The sequence below is a fragment of the Pezoporus wallicus genome, unplaced genomic scaffold (genome assembly GCF_028554395.1).
Source record: "Pezoporus wallicus isolate ANWC-B61680 ecotype Strahan unplaced genomic scaffold, APGP_CSIRO_Pwel_v1 contig_642, whole genome shotgun sequence".
Lineage (NCBI taxonomy): Eukaryota > Metazoa > Chordata > Aves > Psittaciformes > Psittacidae > Pezoporus > Pezoporus wallicus.
The window spans coordinates 2,449,181-2,467,617 of NW_026637470.1; the positions used below are offsets into that span (position 1 = coordinate 2,449,181).

At 38.9% G+C, this 18,437-nt stretch overlaps 1 protein-coding gene across 7 annotated transcripts in view; it reads left to right on the forward strand.

Annotated features, from left to right (window-relative positions):
- Positions 1–18,437, forward strand: part of KCNIP4 (potassium voltage-gated channel interacting protein 4) — a 434,877-nt gene that overhangs the window by 288,777 nt on the left and 127,663 nt on the right. The window lies entirely within an intron of this gene.

The following is an 18,437-nucleotide window of genomic DNA, read 5'->3' on the forward strand; positions in this document are numbered from 1 at the left end:
ACAAGCTGTACTTTTCTCCTGCCTGGGAAACAGAATTTGCATTGGGCCAGATGGAGAGTTGGAAACCTATGGGACCCATATAGAGGACTTGGGGACAAGTGATTTCTTCTTTGCATAGTTCACTAAATTGCTGTTTTATGCAGGAGCTGAAACTGCTGGGAGTAGGATTGCCTTATAGCAAACTTCCTTATGCTAACAGAGAGAAGGGAGATGGAAGAGTTCAGATAGTCCGGATTGCATTTCATTCCCTGAGCTGCTCTTCGAATGAGATAACTGCAGTGTACTTTGCATCTAAACTGCTTGAAAAAAAGTATTTGCTGATGTCATTAGCAACAGTGACAGAAACCAAAGTGCATAAACATACAAATACCAAAGGAGATTATCCTCTGCTTTGGTTAACCAGCAGTGTAAAAACAGTAATATGCCCTAAACGTGGTTAGTCACTTGTCCTGGTGTCGCACAAAACATCCAACGAACAAGCACTGTAGTTTGAATGTCTTTGTTCATTAGGAAAAAAAATAAATCTTTCGTATATAATTTTAGAGCTGAATGGGATGAATTGCTACAGAAAAATAAGAAGTTCTTTTAACTCGGGCTCATTTGTGGCTTGTCCTTTTGTTTTTGCCAGTAACTGAGGGTTTTTTTTTCCATCAATGAAATATTGTGTATTCCAGTTTTGATGTTATTCCAAAACATTGTTCAGTAAGATCTGCTAAGGATTACTGAGGCTCCATCTGTTCTCACAATGAATAGGAAATATTGCAGATGATACTGAGCAGATGTATCCTGCCTATTACAGTCTTGCTCAAAAACACTGAAATATTGGATTGAAAAGGCAACAACATTTGAGTTCTATACAGCTTTCTCCTGTATTTGCCAGACTGTATGTATGTGTCTGACAGGCATCTCAAAATCATTTTACTTTTCTTTAACAGACTCCAAATTGTGGTCTTGGGTGGAGTTTGGGGGGGTTTATTTGTTTGTGTTTTATTTTTCTTTTTCTTGAAAGTAACATTGTTCACAGCCCAGAACAGAAGTCAGTTTCACATCCAATCCATAATGGCATCCGATATTTTAGGAACTTAGTGCCTATGAATTTATGCTCACGTTTTGTTTTTTTCTGGCCTAATAAATTTTGATTTTCTAACTTGGATTTTTAATTGTATTTTTCAAGAGCAGAAAGGAAGAAGAACACTAGCCAGGAATCCTTAAAAATTTCTGTTGGTGTGATGGGTGCTCTAAGAAAGATCCTTGCTTAGTCTTGAGTACAAGATAGGTTTGAATGCAGGTCTCTCACTCAGAGATGAGTATCTTAAGCTGTAGCAGTAGAGATAGAAGAGTGATCAGGTGCACCCTAGTTTCAAAAATGTAGCACCTCTATCTCTATGAGAATTAATTATTTTGCAAAAGTTGAAAAACACCATTGGGCACTTTAATTACCTGTATTATATTTACTGGTTTTGTTTGGGTTTACACTTAGCCAGTGTAGCAGCAGTGAGCACGTGAAACGTGACTGCTCCTTTCCCTGCCATCCTGAGATGAAGAGGCCCAGACACCCAATGAACTCAACACATGGCTTGTACATGATACTGCAGCTCTTCTTCCAGTTCCAGGTCATGCAAGCCCCATGCCTACTCCCCTCTGAGGGAGCAAGCAACAGCCTGCTGAGCTGTTGCAGGAGTGAACCTTAGAGGAAGTGGCTGAGGTAAAGGATGAGAAAGGCTTTGAAGGATTGATGTTCCTGCTGAATTTATAAGAATGATGGACTTAACTCCTTCCCTGATATATTTGGGGCTGTAACTGTTGGGTAATTGGCCTGTTTTGTATGTGGATCAGAGCCTGTGACAATTAATTTTGGTTTATGACACTCCACTTGTCAGGATAGAGCTTGACAGTTGAATTCAAAGAGACAGAGGTGTAATGAATGGACTTGAACCAAGTAAATAACATTGAATCTTTTGATGCTAGGGGCTTAATAGTATAAAAGTGGTGTTTAGCTCCCTCAGCAATCCTCCCTGATTGAGAACCTAGGACTCCCATTCTGATTAACCTTTCCTTTCCTTTTGAACATCACTTTTAGAAGAAATACTTTGCCAAATACTTTGTATTCTTCCATTTAATTTTTTAACTCCCTTGTTAGGTATGCCCTTCTCTTTTTCTCTGGTCTTCCAAAGTGAAGGGATGCTGGGGAGGGACTCTTCATTAGAGACTGTAGTGATAGTACAAGGGGTAATGGGTTCAAACTTAAACAGGGGAAGTTTAGATTGGATATAAGGAGGAAATTCTTTCCTGTTAGGGTGGTGAGGCACTGGAATAGGTTGCCCAGGGAGGCTGTGAATGCTCCATCTGTGGCAGTGTTCAAGACCAGGTTGGACGAGGCCTTGGGTGATATGGTTTAGTGTAAGGTGTCCCTGCCCATGGCAGGGGGGTTGGAACTAGATGATCTTAAGGTCCTTTCTAACCCTAACTATTCTATGATTCTATGATTCTATATACTGTAATACTGAATGATTTTATTTTAGGTGAAGTTGATCTGTAACGGTTATCTGCCTGTGTACAAATGTGATAATGGAATTAGAAACTCAATTATTTGTTTGTGCAAATTTGGAAAAAAAGTTGATCTAACAATGATGAAAAGAAATAGTTGCACCACAGGAAAAGCTGGCAGCTGTCATTCTAATAATGCCACATACTTATTCCTTGAGGCAATGGGAGGTAGTTTAAACAATGTGCTGATGGCATTTGTGGGGGAAAAATCTGTAGCTAGATTCTGTTCAGTACTTTCACTGCTGCTCTAGCAGCCCACATGCTGTATTGTGATGCCACCCAGGCTGCTATTGTGGCTCTAATATTGACTTCTCTGAACATGGATGCAATGAAGCTTGAAGAGTGGGATTCAGTCTAATTTAATAAAATTCACAATCAGTATGATAATTAATTTAAACTGTCTATTAAAAAAAGAGTCTCATGTTCAGGACATTTATTTGCAAAAAATGGTAGTCTGATAGTTTGCAAATCTTAAATTCAATTTTTGTGTAAGACAAGCTAGTTATAGATTTGAGTTCATAGGCATGTCCACTAGGACCATTGTCCGTGTATCTGAAAACGAGAAGATCTCTTAATTTTTGCCTTCAATTTCTCATATATAAAGTAGAAAAGGGAAGCATGATTAGTTGTCTTTTTTTAGCACTATTTTAGCTCTAGAACTGAAAGAAAACTAAGTGAAGTGTTAGGCAGTTAATTCACCAGTAAAATAATGATCCTTCACTGTGATCTATCCTTAGAGCATAATGTGGTGGCCAAAGAAAGGCAAAACTTTGGCAGCTGCAGAGAGGCTAAGATGATTCTTTGGTCTGGCCCTTGTTTCAAGGAATCTGGATCTTCCAGGAGACAGTAGTGGTTTGTTGTGCCACGTAATAAGATCCAGTCATACAAGCCAATGATTTTTCCAAGGTATTACTTGGATAGAGAAATTTGTCAGTAGTTTGTCACTTAGTGCTTTAACCATTTTTCAATTCACTGAGACTTCTGACAAAACAATATAAACAAACCCTTTCTATTCCAAACTCAATGCGTTAAGTGCTTTTGGTGGAATTTTTGTTTCTTGGCTTTGTTGTGGTTTAGTGTTTGGGTTATGGGTTGTTTTTTGTTTGTTTTTGTTGTTTTTTTTTACCATAGATTCTTTTTTTATACACAAGATCCAACCTGAAAAAATTATATTTTGCAATTTTTGATTGTGAGCTACTTTGTTTTATATCTCAAAGAACACACAATTTTAGACATATGCATGGATTTATAAATACTAAGTAGCTTGGAGAGTAATTCTGAAGACATCTAAATAACCTGTTCCTGATCCAACAAAACAATGGAACCTCAGCTTTAGCTAAAATAAGTTGATAAAGAAATTGGAGACTCTGTATGCTGAAAAGCGAATACTTTATTTTAATTAATCTTTCAGCATATTGTGGGGTTTGATTTGGGACCAACTTTTTCTGAATGATATATTTCTTACTATTAACAGTTAATTCAGCACTTGGGATAAATGGTAAAACTGCAGTATCACCTACACTTTTTTTCCTAGCCTTCTAGGTGCTAAATGATTCCTAGCATTAAGAGAAAGCTCACTTTTATTGTAATAGAGCTAGATAATAAACTGGCTATAAGTGGATCTGAAAGAAAGTGTACTGAAGTACATTCTGAAGCAGTGATTGTGAAATATTATTGTTCTTATGTATTTTGGATGATTTTTGGAGTAAGAAAATGTGTAATTTTAGTGGCAGAGCAAGAAGGGGATGCAGTTATTTATACTGCTATTTAAAAACTCCTCAGCCTTTGCAAGAGGATATGAATTTTTATAGAAGTGTGTTTGTCTTTTACAATTTTATTCTTAGCTCAAAATTTGGATCAGTTGTACTGAGATGTTATGATCTTTATTTTTTTTATTTTGTTTCTGTTTTATTAGTCCTAATTGCAGTATCACATCTTATGTCTTGCAGTCTTGAGGGAAGAAAGCCACTGAAATAGAGTGCAAGTGTCTCATTGTATGAGTAATGCTCGCAAGTGAATGGCTTTTGGGATCTATAGATTTGATCCTTTTATGGTGTTATTTATAGCTTCTAAAATATGACCTTCTGAGCCATCTAAAAGAGCAAATTATGCTTTTGAATTTGAGTCTGTACTCTGCTTGCTTCTGTTTTGCTATGTATTCATCCGAAAATATAAGAATGAGGAAACAACTGAGCCACAAACTTCTCTTGGATAATAAAATGCAAATCAAGGAATCTACATGCATCAGAAAAGGACTTGATTTCATTTATTCAGTTCATCAGTCTTATGGAATCTGTGTCCAATTTTCTTGTTCATGTGACATTAGCAGTGCCTTCAGAATTAACAGAGCAGAACACAACTAAGATGTTTTTTTTCCCCACTGGATAATCTTGGCAGCAACTCTTGTGCGATCTAAAAGTCAACTTGTTTATTTATCTGAAGGCACACATATTTTGAGGAACATAATACAAAGTAAATTATTGTATACTGTACTCCTTTTTGCTTAGCAATAGCAAAACAAAGTGCTTCTGCATCCCTGGTTAGAAATGTGCATGTGTGCTCACACCTCCTGCAAATAGTAGATAAGCAGACTATATACAGATGATGTGGAAATTCATAAAAAAAGCAAAAAACTACCAGTCCACAACCATAGGTCTTCAACATACTGTTCTTGAGATTCTAAGACTCAATAAACTAAAAGCAAGAGCACGCAGAAAAAATGCTGCTGGAGAAAAGCAGATTCTTGTGTTCAAAATTAGTAAGCATAGAATAGATTAGTACTCCTGAGTGCAGAGAACAGACTATGATTGAGAAAATTGTGGAAGAAATAGACTCATTATTTGTATTGAACTGGAGAGGCAGCAAGGAAGAGTCTATGAGGTGCTGGGCTCTCCAAAGGTAGTGAATAGGAGAGCTTCCAATCCTCCTTTTTTTCATCACTGTGTGGCAAATGCTGTTCCAAACAAGTTAGAGTAACAAAATTACATTAAGGTATTGTGCCTTTAATAAGTGAAAAATATATATTTTGCTTTAGTTTTGTTTTCTAATTATTTAATTAATCCTTATCATCTATTCTTGATTTGGGGAAGAGGCAAATGGTGTCCTTCTTACATGCGTTGAAAAGAACTTCTTTGGTTTTATTACTCACTTCAAGATTTTGTAATAATCATAATTAGCACCCTTTGTAACATTTCAAAATATATAAATGTCTTGTCTCTTGAATATGTGCTTTCAGTTCCAGCCTGCTTTGTTCAGGGCTCTTTTAACATTTGGGGGTTTTAGTCATATACTTCATTTACTCAGCAGCAAATTACTCCATCTTGCTACTTTCTGGTAAAAAATTTTCTGCATACCCATCCTGAGTCTTTACAAGTACTTAAAATATAATCAAATGTTTGGTCCTGCTACTCTGTTATAATGCTGTAGTAGGTGATCTCTAAGGAGTTGTAAGACATGTCAACAACACAGCTGTAATAAAAACAAGAGTGATTATAATTGTCTTTGAAAATTAGTTCTCTTTAATAAAGAGTATCTTGGACTATAACTTGTCCTCTGATGTAGACTGCAAAAATGCGGATTAAGAATGAGTCGTAAACTTTTGAAGGCTACACTTTGTACTGAAGTATTCTGTCCAATTATTTGACTAGACCCTTGATCCTGCAGCTCTTCAGGCAGAAATACATCTCTGTTGTACTTTCCAAGCTGCACCTAAAGTTCTAACAATGCAGCCAGGCATAGGATTCAGCCTGCAGCTCTGTACTTGTGATCTTTTCTGTTTATGAGTAAAAGTATCTGAAAGTGGGCATGCACGTCAAGTACATCAAGGTGGATAAAAAAAGAAAGGCCCGTTTGGATGACTAGGCTTAGTCAGTAGTGGGTCATACTCTACCTGGAGGCAAGTGGAGTACTACAAGAATCTATTCTGAGAGATGTGCTGGGTTACAGCTTTATCAATTACCTGCAAAGTGCTATCTCTGCTAGAAGAAAGTAGATGTTTCTTTAGGTAGATCAAAGTTGCTCTCAGCAGACCTGCTGTCTTCATACCATTTGTAACATTAAGAGATAGCCAAAAGCCTAGTGTGGAGAGAGAGTCTGTGGAAACCATGTTCAATACCACCTTCCTTCCCTCAAGAAACAGCACAAATTTGCAAGCATGTGAATGTAGGTTGTATTCCTGCAACCTGAGTGTATGCATCCATTAATGTGGTTCAGTTTGAGTGTGCATTGAAGAGCTGTTTTCAAGAGCAGGAATATGCAGAAGAATGGGAACAGGCAGAAGCAGCTTTGCCTGATTAGGAAAACAGAAAGAGTAAACAGTCAGTGGTGGAGAACACAGGTGAACTGAAGAGGAAAAAGAATTTTGTTATCTGGTCACTATTTATTAATGAGATGGATTTGGGTATTCCTTTGGGAATTTATTTTGTTCAGTGTGCTTGGTTCAGGTTAAGGATCCTGACCATGCAAATTTAAATTTTTTTGTGGCTTAAAAACATAATATAAAAAGATTTGATGTAGGATTAGTGCTCCTATGTCATACCTCTATCATAACAGCAAGAAACTATTTGTGTACTTTTAAGCCTCTTTTTTTCATGCATATTTTCAGGGCATGTATTCCCATATGTCATATTCCCTACAGAAAAAAAAAGTCTTAGTTAACTGCTTTGTGACTGTAGGAATATTTTGCGCTGCTTTTCACTAATGGCACTTTCTTAAGTTTTTCAGTCTTCATCGTTCAGTGGGCAGATGTGAGCCCACTGGCTTGCCAGAGAGCACTGCTTCTTCTATTTTTATTTTTTTTTCTTTTAAAGGTGGGAGGAAGAAGTTGTGGAAGTATCTCCATAAAGCAGATAAGCCAGGAACAGTGTCCTCATAGACCAGGGCATGGTCCCACAGGGGCTGAGCAGGGCAGGGGTGCTGATGGAGTCACTGTCAACCATCCAGATGTCATCAGAGAAAGTGATGTAATGAGTCAGATATGGGAGGTCAATCCTGAAAGCCCAGTCAGGAACAGAGGGAAGAGAGCCATTAATACTGCTAACAGAGGTTCAAAGTCCCCCAAGGAAATGGCCAAAAATGGGTACAACCATGACATAGCTCAGGCACAGTGCCCAGGCCTCAGCTGAACTGGACCTGTTGGACCCAGGGACAGAGGAGGTGTGTAGGAGCTCTGCAGGATGTGGTTTTCCAGCCATACCTGAGCAAAAGACTTGAGTGGCCTTGAGGGGGGTGATGGTCCCCTGCCCTGCTGGGGCTGCACCTGTGAGGGGAACCCATAAGGTTCAACAAGGAATGTGAGTTTCTAGGGCCAAAGCACAAACTGAAGGTTTAACACTAGTCATAATTCTTAGTTTTTAATAAGATATATAATTTATGTCCATTCTGACTGCCTTTAATTTATTGATATTGTCCCATCTTATGTAGAAAATGTATGGTGGTGGTTTTACTAATCACTGTTTCCTTTGCTGAGTGTGTCTTAGTTCTTGCAATATAGATCTGGTAGAATTTGCAAATAAATAGTCTGAGTTCTGCCACTCCCTAGTCTTGGAAGGTTTCCCCTTGGTCGTGTCTGATGTTTTCATTGGGTGATTGTCACTGTTAGATTTCTCCAGGGAAATTCGTGATTTGAATTTAAACTTAAAGAAGAATTTTCTCTTGGCAAGGTGTGCAGTAGAGGAGGAGTTGCACCACTCTAGTTTCTGCATCTGGGGCTTAACAGTGTTTCCTAACCTATTTCTTCCTCTCATGCCATTTTAAAGAAAAATCTCCCTGTTTTTTTCTCAAATGGAACTTCCACTTTGGGAATTGTCAAGGGCCTTTCTGTTTCTCATCATCTTTGCTTGGTTCTGTTGGGCTTTTTTTGTTGGGTTTTTTGGTTTGTTTTTGTTTTTGGTTTGTTTTGTTGTTGTTGTTTTCCTGAGAAGCACAATTGTTTGTATGATTTCAGCTCTCCATTGGCTTAATAATGTGATTTGGTGGTATGTAACCCCTCATTAACTGAACTAGTAAACATAGAAATAGGTGCAGAAAGGACTGGAGCAAAAGGCAGCTGGGTAACCTCACAGCAGAGAGATTCAAAAACTTATTAGAAGTCATGTTAGCAGGTGAAAAGATTAAAAAAACCAACAAAAAACAACCCATGGGAGCAGACCTGCTTTAAGCTGTGAGTGACTGTTACCACCTGCTGAAGCCAGCATGCTGTGCTCCATTTTGACTTAATCACAGAGAATTGGTATTATTTTTCTCTGTACCATTAAAATTATAAATGGCTGTCATCTGCTTCACAGGGGTAAATGGAGCTGCCTTTCAGGCTTGGAAATGTGGGCCCCTGAATCCCAAATGAATAGAGCTTCTAAAATGTAACATTTCATCACAGCTGGAGAACTTCCTACTTCCCAACAAACAAAATTATTCAGGACTATTTTCCTACTACATTAAAACTATGCGAAAACAGGTATCTTGCAGTAGGTTTGATTCAATAAGTGTGTGAAGAATGCATCAATTTATAATCTATACAGGAGTTTGAAGCAGCTTGCTGAAAAGATAATAAATTTGCAATTATATTGTAAGTGAGCATCAGGAAACTGAAATTTAAATAATCCAATTTCTATGCAAAATGTTACTGTTACCAGTTTTTAGTCCTGTAATTGCCCTTAGATATCAATGAGATTATAACATTAATAATTTTTATTTAGTGTTTTTTAAATTTGGGTAGATGTTCAGGACTCTCTTCAATTTCTGGTTTTGTAGTGATACTGGTGAAGCAATGTCAAAGATGCTTTTTGACTCCAAGTGAGCAATGTGTTTTATTAAGTTAGATAGCAGTTCTTTGAAAAGTGTTTATGGACTACAATGTTTATTCTCCTAAGTTGGTCAAGAGATTTTTTTCTCAGCGTTATAACGCTGAGTGTAGAGGTATGGCTATTCTTATATGAATAGGAATAATATATCACCACTAATTCCTTTCAGTTTTTCCCTTGGCCGTATTGAACTTATTTAGCTATGGTTTTGATGTACAGATCTATGACAACACACATTCGCTTGTTTCTCTGCCTGTGGGTGTGGGGTTTTTGTGGCTTTAAGGCACTGTCTCTGTAATGTAAGCTGTACAGTCCTTCTAGGTATTATACTCTGTTATGTTTTATTCAGTAAATGAATCATATCAAAGTTCTGAAAAATCTATAATGTTTTTCAGGATTTTATGAAAACACTTTTTTCTTACCCACAAAGGCTTACAAAAATGAATAAATTTTTGACAAGCATTATGGTATAATATAGCAGAGCTATGATTACTTATGGCAGCCTCTAGTTATAAGAAATCATGTTTCAGTCTCCTTGAAATTTTTTTCTCAAATATAACCTCAAAACTGCAACGAACACCTTCTCCTTTGTGAAGTTCAGTTTTTCCTTGTTTCAATAGATGTTCTTGTCTGCCATGTAAGATGGAAAGGATATGTACATTTCTTGAGCTGATTTTAAATGGCTTTGGTAAATACTAACTGTTTTTCTGAGGAAAAAGGCAACAGTAGTAGTCAATACCTTTATTAAGATATGTTAAGAATTAGTCCAAATCCAGATTAGAGCATTATAACCTATGCTTTGCACAGCTTTAGTTGGACAAAATCCTTTATAGAAAGGTATATTCTTTTGGGTCAGTTCTTTATTGCTGGTGTTGAAAAATGTAAGTAGAGAAATACCTGCTTCTCTCTAAATAGCAAATTTAAATAACTAAATTAAAATTAATCTCACAGTGTGCTGTGACGTGTGAATACTTAAGAACAAAAGGTAGTAATCATTCAGGTACTTCCCATTGTGAAAGTGACTCCAGCTGAGGGATTTCACTGAAAACCAAAAGAGAAATATGAGTATTTTCTTCTAACTTCCTGGAAGACGGAATTCTTGAGTAGTTAGCCAAATTCTGCTTGCTTGTTTCTCATGCACTGGATCCTGCAAATCCTTCATTATTCTGGAAATCCAGTAAATCACTAGGAATGGAAAAATAAATTGCTGATTAAAGCTGAAGCATGGAAGGCAGATCTAAACTCTACTTACAGCTTTTCGGCTGTTTCGTTTTATGATCTAAATGTTTCTGAGCCTGTGTTTGTACCTTTGGTCTCTGCCTCACAATGAATGTGAGACTTCAGGGTAACTTCTATCATTTCTATTTACTGCTGGTAGAATTTGGTCCTTAACTTAATCCATAATCTGAAGACCCAATGTAAACAGACTGTATACATTCACACCTCCTATGAAATGTTCTGTGAATGCCTCCTAAGATCTGATTACTGAGAAATTGGAAGGTGATTTTCACAGACCAGCCAATACTTATTTAGCATGCTGTACAACATGATGTGCAATGAATAAGTATGTACAGGATATTACCAATGGAATGTACTCCTGTGCTTCAGAGGTTCAACAATTATTGAAAGCACAGTCACACCACATTTTTCATTATTTTTTATATGTAAAGTTATGCCAATACAGGTGTATTGTGCTTTCTCTTTCCACAGGGAAATGTGATAAAAGCAGCAAATTTACATAATCTTTGAGATTAAGACAAAAATAAATCCAAGTTTACATCAGCAACTTTTTATTTTATTAATTAGGTGCTTTAAAAACAGTACGTATGTTGCTTAAAGTTTATTTTTCATCATTTTCAGCTAGTCTGACTACTGTGATACTTTCTTCAAAGATCTGTATCTGCAGAAGAATGCGTCATTATGACCTCTGCATCTTTACTGTTCATGAGATTTAATAAAAAATCTGGCATGAAACAGTTCATACAGAACATTTGCATTGAGTTTTGTTCATGGCTGTTGTAGCTATAACCCACTGTGTTTGAAAAATTGTAGACAAAACTTGATAGAACAAAACATGCAGTAATTTATAAGAACTAGATACTTAGTCCTAAGGCTATAATCATAATTGCCAGTATTTCCACTAGTTTTCCTGTAACATTTTGGATGTATATATTTCAGCGTGGGAAGACAAGGTGTGCTCTTTTTCTGACAGTCTAGTAATAACTGAAAAGTTAAAATATTGTAACTTTGTTGGCTTTGTTTTACCCGTTAACATAAGGCTACTAATAAGAAAGCTTTATTATAGCAGGTTGTGTAAATATCTCTAAAATACTTCTGATATTTGTCCAGACTCCACCTCTTTGTTGTTGTTCTTACTGTATGTTCTTCAGGCCCTACAATGATAAATGTGAAAGACTGAAGAAGATAAAATGAATTATCTGAGATCATGGAACCTTCCTAAGCAGGCTCCTGAAGAGGCCAAAGTCTGCTCTGTTGAACTCCAGGGCAGTGAGCTTGCTGCACGCTCTTCTCACTGTCCTGAGGATCTCAAATTCGAGCATCTCATGATCACTGCAGCCAAGGCTGCCCTGAAGCATCACATTTCCAACAAGCCCTTCCCTGTTGGTGAGAATGAGGTCAAGCATGGCACCTCTCCTTATCGGCTCCTCTATTACTTGCAGATGGAAGTTGTCTTCCACACAATCGAGGAACCTCCTGGATTGCTTGTGCCGGGCCGTACCGTTGCTCCCACAGATGTCAGGGTGGTTGAAGTCCCCCATGAGAACAAGGGTCTGTGAGCATGAGGATGTTCCTATCTGTCTATAGAGTGCTTCATCCACAGAGTCCTCTTGATCAGGCAGTCTATAACAGATCCCCACAGTAATGTCTCCCTCTTAATCCTGACCCACAAACTCACTGTTGACTAAATCATATCATTGAGAAATACCTAAGCATCTCATCTAAGAGACCATGGATAGCAACATAATCTTGACAGCATTTCAGGAATGTATTCTTGGGGAAAAAAAAGTTCATCTTTTTGTTTAAATTGAAATTACTGTTTCAAATGACTACACACTGATCATAACTTCTAAGTAATATTAACCAAAGATGCCCTATCAAAAAACATTGTAATTGGATTGGCTGTGATTTGGTTCAGTAACCCAGAACAGAGAGTTGTGCACAGATGTTTCTCTTGTTCCAGTGAGGGAAAAAGGATAGTTTCCACTTCTTTACAAAGCTGAAGTCCTCGCTACTAATTCTGTCTGTGTTTTGCAGATCTTGTATTTCTTGCTACTAAGATGTCACTATATCTGTTACAGATGTTTTCTGGTCAGTCAGATATTTTCTGCTTATAACTCTTTTTACAAAGGATATAAATTACATAATACATCAGGAGGAAACTATTCTTACCTAACATGAAAATCTGAATGTAAGATCCATACCACAGTATGCACAGCAAAGCTGCAGAGTGAAAATAAATTTTAGTTAGGAAATAGGACTAATGAATAATGTAATTGATAATAGTACAATCTTTATCACAGTATGCTAGAGATTGGAAGGGACCTCGAAAGATCATCTAGTCCAATCCCCCTGCCGGAACAGGAACACCTAGATAATGTTACACAGGAATGTGTCCAGGCGGGTTTTGAATGTCTCCAGGGAAGGAGATTCCACAACCTCCCTGGTCAGCCTGTTCCAGTGTTCTGTCACCCTCACTGAGAAGAAGTTTCTTCTCAAGTTTAAGTGGAACCTCTTGTGTTCCAGTTTGTACCCATTACCCCTTGTCCTATCATTGTTTGCCACTGAGTAGAGCCTGGCTCCATCCTCGTGACACTCCCCCTTTATATATTTATAGACACTTATAAGGTCACCCCTCAGTCTCCTCTTCTCCAAACTATAGAGACCCAGCTCCCTCAGCCTTTCCTCATAAGGGAGATGCTCCACTCCCTTAATCATCTTTGTTGCCCTTTGCTGGACTCTCTCCAGCAGGTCCCTGTCCTTCTTGAACTGAGGGGCCCAGAACTGGACACAATATTCCAGATGCGGTCTCACCAGGGCAGAGTAGAGGGGAAGGAGGACCTCTCTCGACCTACTAACCACCCCCCTTCTAATTCACCCCAGGATGCCATTGGCCTTCTTGGCCACAAGGGCACAGTGTTGGCTCATGGTCATCCTGTCGTCCACTAGGACCCCCAGGTCCCTCTCCCCTACACTGCTCTCTAACAGGTCGTTTCCCAACCTATACTGGAACCTGGGGTTGTTCCTGCCCAGATGCAGGTGGCTACACTTTCCCTTGTTATATTTCATCAAGTTATTCCCTGCCCAACTCTCCAACCTGTCCAGGTCTCGCTGGATGGCAGCACAGCCTTCTGGTGTGTCAGCCACTCCTCCCAGCTTAGTGTCATCAGCAAACTTGCTGATAGTACACTCAATTCCCTCATCTAAATCATTGATGAATATATTAAATAATACCGGTCCCAGTACTGACCCTTGAGGCACTCCACTAGTTACAGGCCTCCAACTAGACTCAGCCCCATAGACTACAACTCTCTGGCTTCTCTCCTTCAGCCAGTTCACAGTCCACCTCACTACCTGATCATCCAGACCACACTTCCTCAATTTAGCTGTGAGGATGCTGTGGGAGACTGTGTCAAATGCTTTGCTGAAGTCAAGGTAGACTACATCCACCGCTCTGCCATCATCCATCCACCGTGTTATTTCCTCATAAAAGGCTAAGAGATTGGTCAAACATGATTTCCCCCTGGTGAAGCCATGTTGACTGCCCCTCATAACCCTCTTATCCTTGATATGCCTTAAGATGGCACCAAGGATAAGGTGTTCCATCACTTTCCCAGGGATGGAGGTGAGGCTGACCGGTCTAGAGTTACCCGGGTCCTCCTTCTTGCCCTTTTTGAAGACTGGAGTGACATTTGCTTTCCTCCAGTCCTCAGGCACCTCTCCCGTTTCCCAAGACTTGGTAAAGATGATGGAGAGTGGTCTAGCAATGACTTCCACCAGTTCCCTCAGCACCCACGGATGCATCCCTTCTGGACCCATGGATTTATGGATGTCCAGATTGCTCAACTGGTCTCTAACCCATTCCTCATTGACTAAGGCAAACCGCTCCGTCGACCTGACTTCATCTAAGGTCTCAGGGGTACAGGGCTCTTCAGGACTGCCTGCAGCAGAGTAGACAGAGACAAAGAAGGCATTCAGTAACTCTGCCATCTCTGTATCTTCTGTCACCAGGGCACCCATCCCGTTCATCAGTGGGCCTACATTGCCTCTGGTGTTAGTTTTGTCTGCCATGTATTTGAAAAAGCTCTTTTTGCTGTCCTTGACCCTTCTCGCCAGGTTTAATTCTAAGGATGCCTTAGTCCTCCTAGCTGCCTTCCTACATCCTCTAGCAGCAGCCTTATATTCCTCCCAAGTGGCCAGCCCCTCCTTCCATGACCTGTAAACTCTCCTCTTCCACTTGAGCATACCCAGCAATTCCCTATTTAGCCACGCAGGTCTCCTGGCCCTCTTCCTTGACTTCCTACGTGTCGGGATGCTCCGATCTTGAGCACGGAAACAGCAGTCCTTGAATGTCAACCAACTACCTTGGGCCCCTTTACCTTCAAGCAGCCTTGCCCATGGGATTTCCCCTAGCAATTGCTTGAAAAGGCCAAAGTTTGCCCTGCTAAAGTCCAGGGTTGCAATTCTACTTGCTATTCTACTAGTCCTACCACACAAGATCCTGAACTCCACCATCTCGTGGTCGCTGCAACCAAGGCAGCCCTCAACCCTTACTGCTTCGACCAGATCCTCCTTGTTAGTGAGGATGAGATCCAGCAGCACTCCTCTCCTGGTCCATCCACCATTTGCAGGACGAAGTTATCATCCATGCACTGGAGGAACCTCCTGGACTGTGGCTGGGTTGCCGATTGGTCCTTCCAGCAAACATCAGGGAAGTTAAAATCCCCTACGACGACCACGGATTAACAAGTGATCCACACTGTAACAGCTACAAGATCATTCAGGAGATGGCTAATGCACTTCTACATTGTCATTTAAAGCATTACTACCATGTTGGAAGGTATATTTAGATGGTACTATCATTATTGCTTGTTTCAGCTTTGTCCGTATCTGGAGATGTAAACTGGATTACAAATTCATAGTATTTAAAAGTAAGTAGACACCAAACTTCCATTAATACTCCAAAGCTAATTCACACAGCCCATGTAAGCATGCAATAAAAATATTTTTTTGCTTGTTTTTATATGTCTCAATGGACACAGTCTTTATCTGCAGCAGGTGAAAATATTACTTTAGTTGAAACAATAGCAAACTTATCATTGATGTGTCTGTGGCCAGGAATCATCTACTTTGAAGATATTCTTTGAGATATTCAGGAAAACGAAATAAGAGAACAAATGCTTTCAGGGTTAGATTGCTCACACTTTTTACACTTAAAATAACTTTTTGGTCTTCTTTATCTTGTCTCATTTAATGAAATTTTTATCATCCTGTAGGAATCTTAGTACCCTCTTCAGTTTTGACAGAACTGAGCAGATGAGTCATAAGGTTATAAATGAGGTGTTCATGGTGAGAATATGAGCACCTTTCAGCAAAAAGCCATGTTTGAAAACTTTGATTGTTATAAAGAACAGTATGTCAAAACATGCCATACCTGCTTTCAAAATGGCCCTGCTGACAGTGATTCTGCTTCTCTGCCTCTATTGCCCAGCATGAAACTTAGCACACCAGGGATCATCCACAGAAGCAGGATGGAATAGAAATCCAATAGATGGCCAAGATGGTTATAAAAAACCCTGATAAATGCATACATGTTAATTTACTGTAAAAAAATGATCAGTTCACTTGTAGCAAACGAATTTAATGGTAAAATGCAGCTTAACGGCTGCAAAAAGTTTTCAAACATAATTTATTATTCCCTTTGATTTTTCTTTTGATAAAATATATTACCTATTCTCAGGGATGTTTTATTTATTTGTAATTGGTTTTTATAAGGAAGATGCAACAGGGATGTATGGAACTAATACGGACTTTAAAATATGTTTATCCATCTTTCTTAAACTGCTTTTTCTACTGCATAAGACAGTGAAAGCTAGCTATTTAAAATTGTATTATTATTTATTGAAGCCATCAGTGTAATGCAGCAGCAGGAAAGCCTGCAACTCAAAGCGGACGATGCTGCTAAAACAGCTGGGTTATTGCTCTCTAATGTGTGTGAATGAATAATGTTTGAATGTACACTGTAATTATAATAGTAGTAAGAATCTGGAGGAATGGAAAAGAATATTTGCAACTCCACAGTTCCAAGTCAGTTTAGTATTTGAACAGTGGGTGCTCAGGGCAGGATTTTTCACCACAACACTGCAATTAAGTTTCTGTTCTGCATTTCTTCAATTAAATGCCTCATGAAATTAAGTCAATTTGACAATATGCTTGCTGGAGTGCATGGAAGAGGTGGGGAAAAAGCCCCCAGACCATTACAGTAAGTAATCTTTCCCACTATATTGATCCTGCTGGATTCTGTGCTTAAGTAATTGTACCAGAGAAAAGAAATAATAGCCTAATAAAACATACCAGGATGCACAATAAATGTGCTTGGAGGTTGACTCTTGAAATGCCAGCTGATTAGGCAATTGTCTCTTGGATGTGCTTTTGTGCATATGAGCAGCTGTGCCCAGACCTCTGCAAGAATGCTGTTGGTTGGAAGTCAAGTCTGGGGCCTTGTATTAGTAGAAAGTTAAATCCAGCTTTGCTTGAATCAGAGTAAAAGGCAGAAACTATATTAGTATTAACAAGTAATTTCAGCTTTTTAAATTTTCTTCCTATTGGGAGGGCCAGGGAGAAATCAGTGTCCCACCAAAAAAGTAACTTATATAGGGGGAGCGAAGGCTCCCATATCCAGATGCCCCTCATTTCCCACTGCTTCTATTGAGGAAGAAAAGCAATTCCCATTCCCAATGGAACAGTGAAAGGCCTGGGAAAAGTGAAAAATCTCAAAGAGAAGAGCAATATTGTCTCCCAAATGGCTGGGCAGTTGGGGTGGCAGCAAGCGAGGGGTGGCTGTGGGCAGGGAGGAGAATTCCAATCTATGAAGATAGATGTCAAGGAAACTATGCAATCTCTGACTGTGACTTGCCTTTAGGTGTTATGCACCCTCTCCATCTATTTTTGAAATACAGTGGACCTATCAATATACAAGTAGAAGGGAGTTTTCTCAGGTCTCCAGTAGGCACAAAGATGTATCTGAACAAATGTCTGATATAGAACTTCCCAGAATCAGTCTGGGAAAATATAGCTGAGAAACTAAGAGGTTTTTATCTGTCTTTTTAGTCAGATTGGTTCTTTTTTGTTGCAAAAGCACCTTAAGAAAAAACAAGGCTTCATGTTATAGGAGAGTCAATACTTGTCTTTGCTGTCAAATGGTACATTCTGGAGTTAGAGTTTATCCAGAAGAAAAATGGTAGCCCATTTCTGGGGAAGGAATGCGGCTGTTACAATCTCCTAATAAAGGTGGATCCTGAATTTCATTTGCTCCTACATCTGTACTCCTAGTAAACATTGTTCACTTATTGTTGACTGTATATATGGTCACATACAAACACCTGGAGTTTAATTAGACTGATTAAGTATTAGATTTTGGGCCTACTGGGCTAGTTGTCTAGAGCAGAATCTTAGTAACTCAGGTAACTTAGAGGCAAGGACTTTTTATTTTATTAAGGATTTTTTTTTTTTTTTTTACTGTAAGATTTTAATCAGCTGTCTATCACTGCAGCTGCTGACAAAGCAGCAGTGGCTGCTGGAAAAGGAGAGATATTTCAGTGATTCCTAGTAATTCCATAATGGTGATTATCACCAGCCTTTTTAAAAATAAAGGCAGGATCACCAAAGAAGAGCTTGAGCTAATCTTCCAGAGATTTTTTTACTACTTGTATCTGGTTTTCTATCTCACTTCTGTTGTTTTACTTTTTTTCAGTCTGGTTTCGTAAAGCATAATCAACTTGTCTTTGCTAAGCAGCAGAAGTTAACCACAGAATTAAACAAAGCAGAGTTGTTGATGTGTCAGCAGTGGTATCT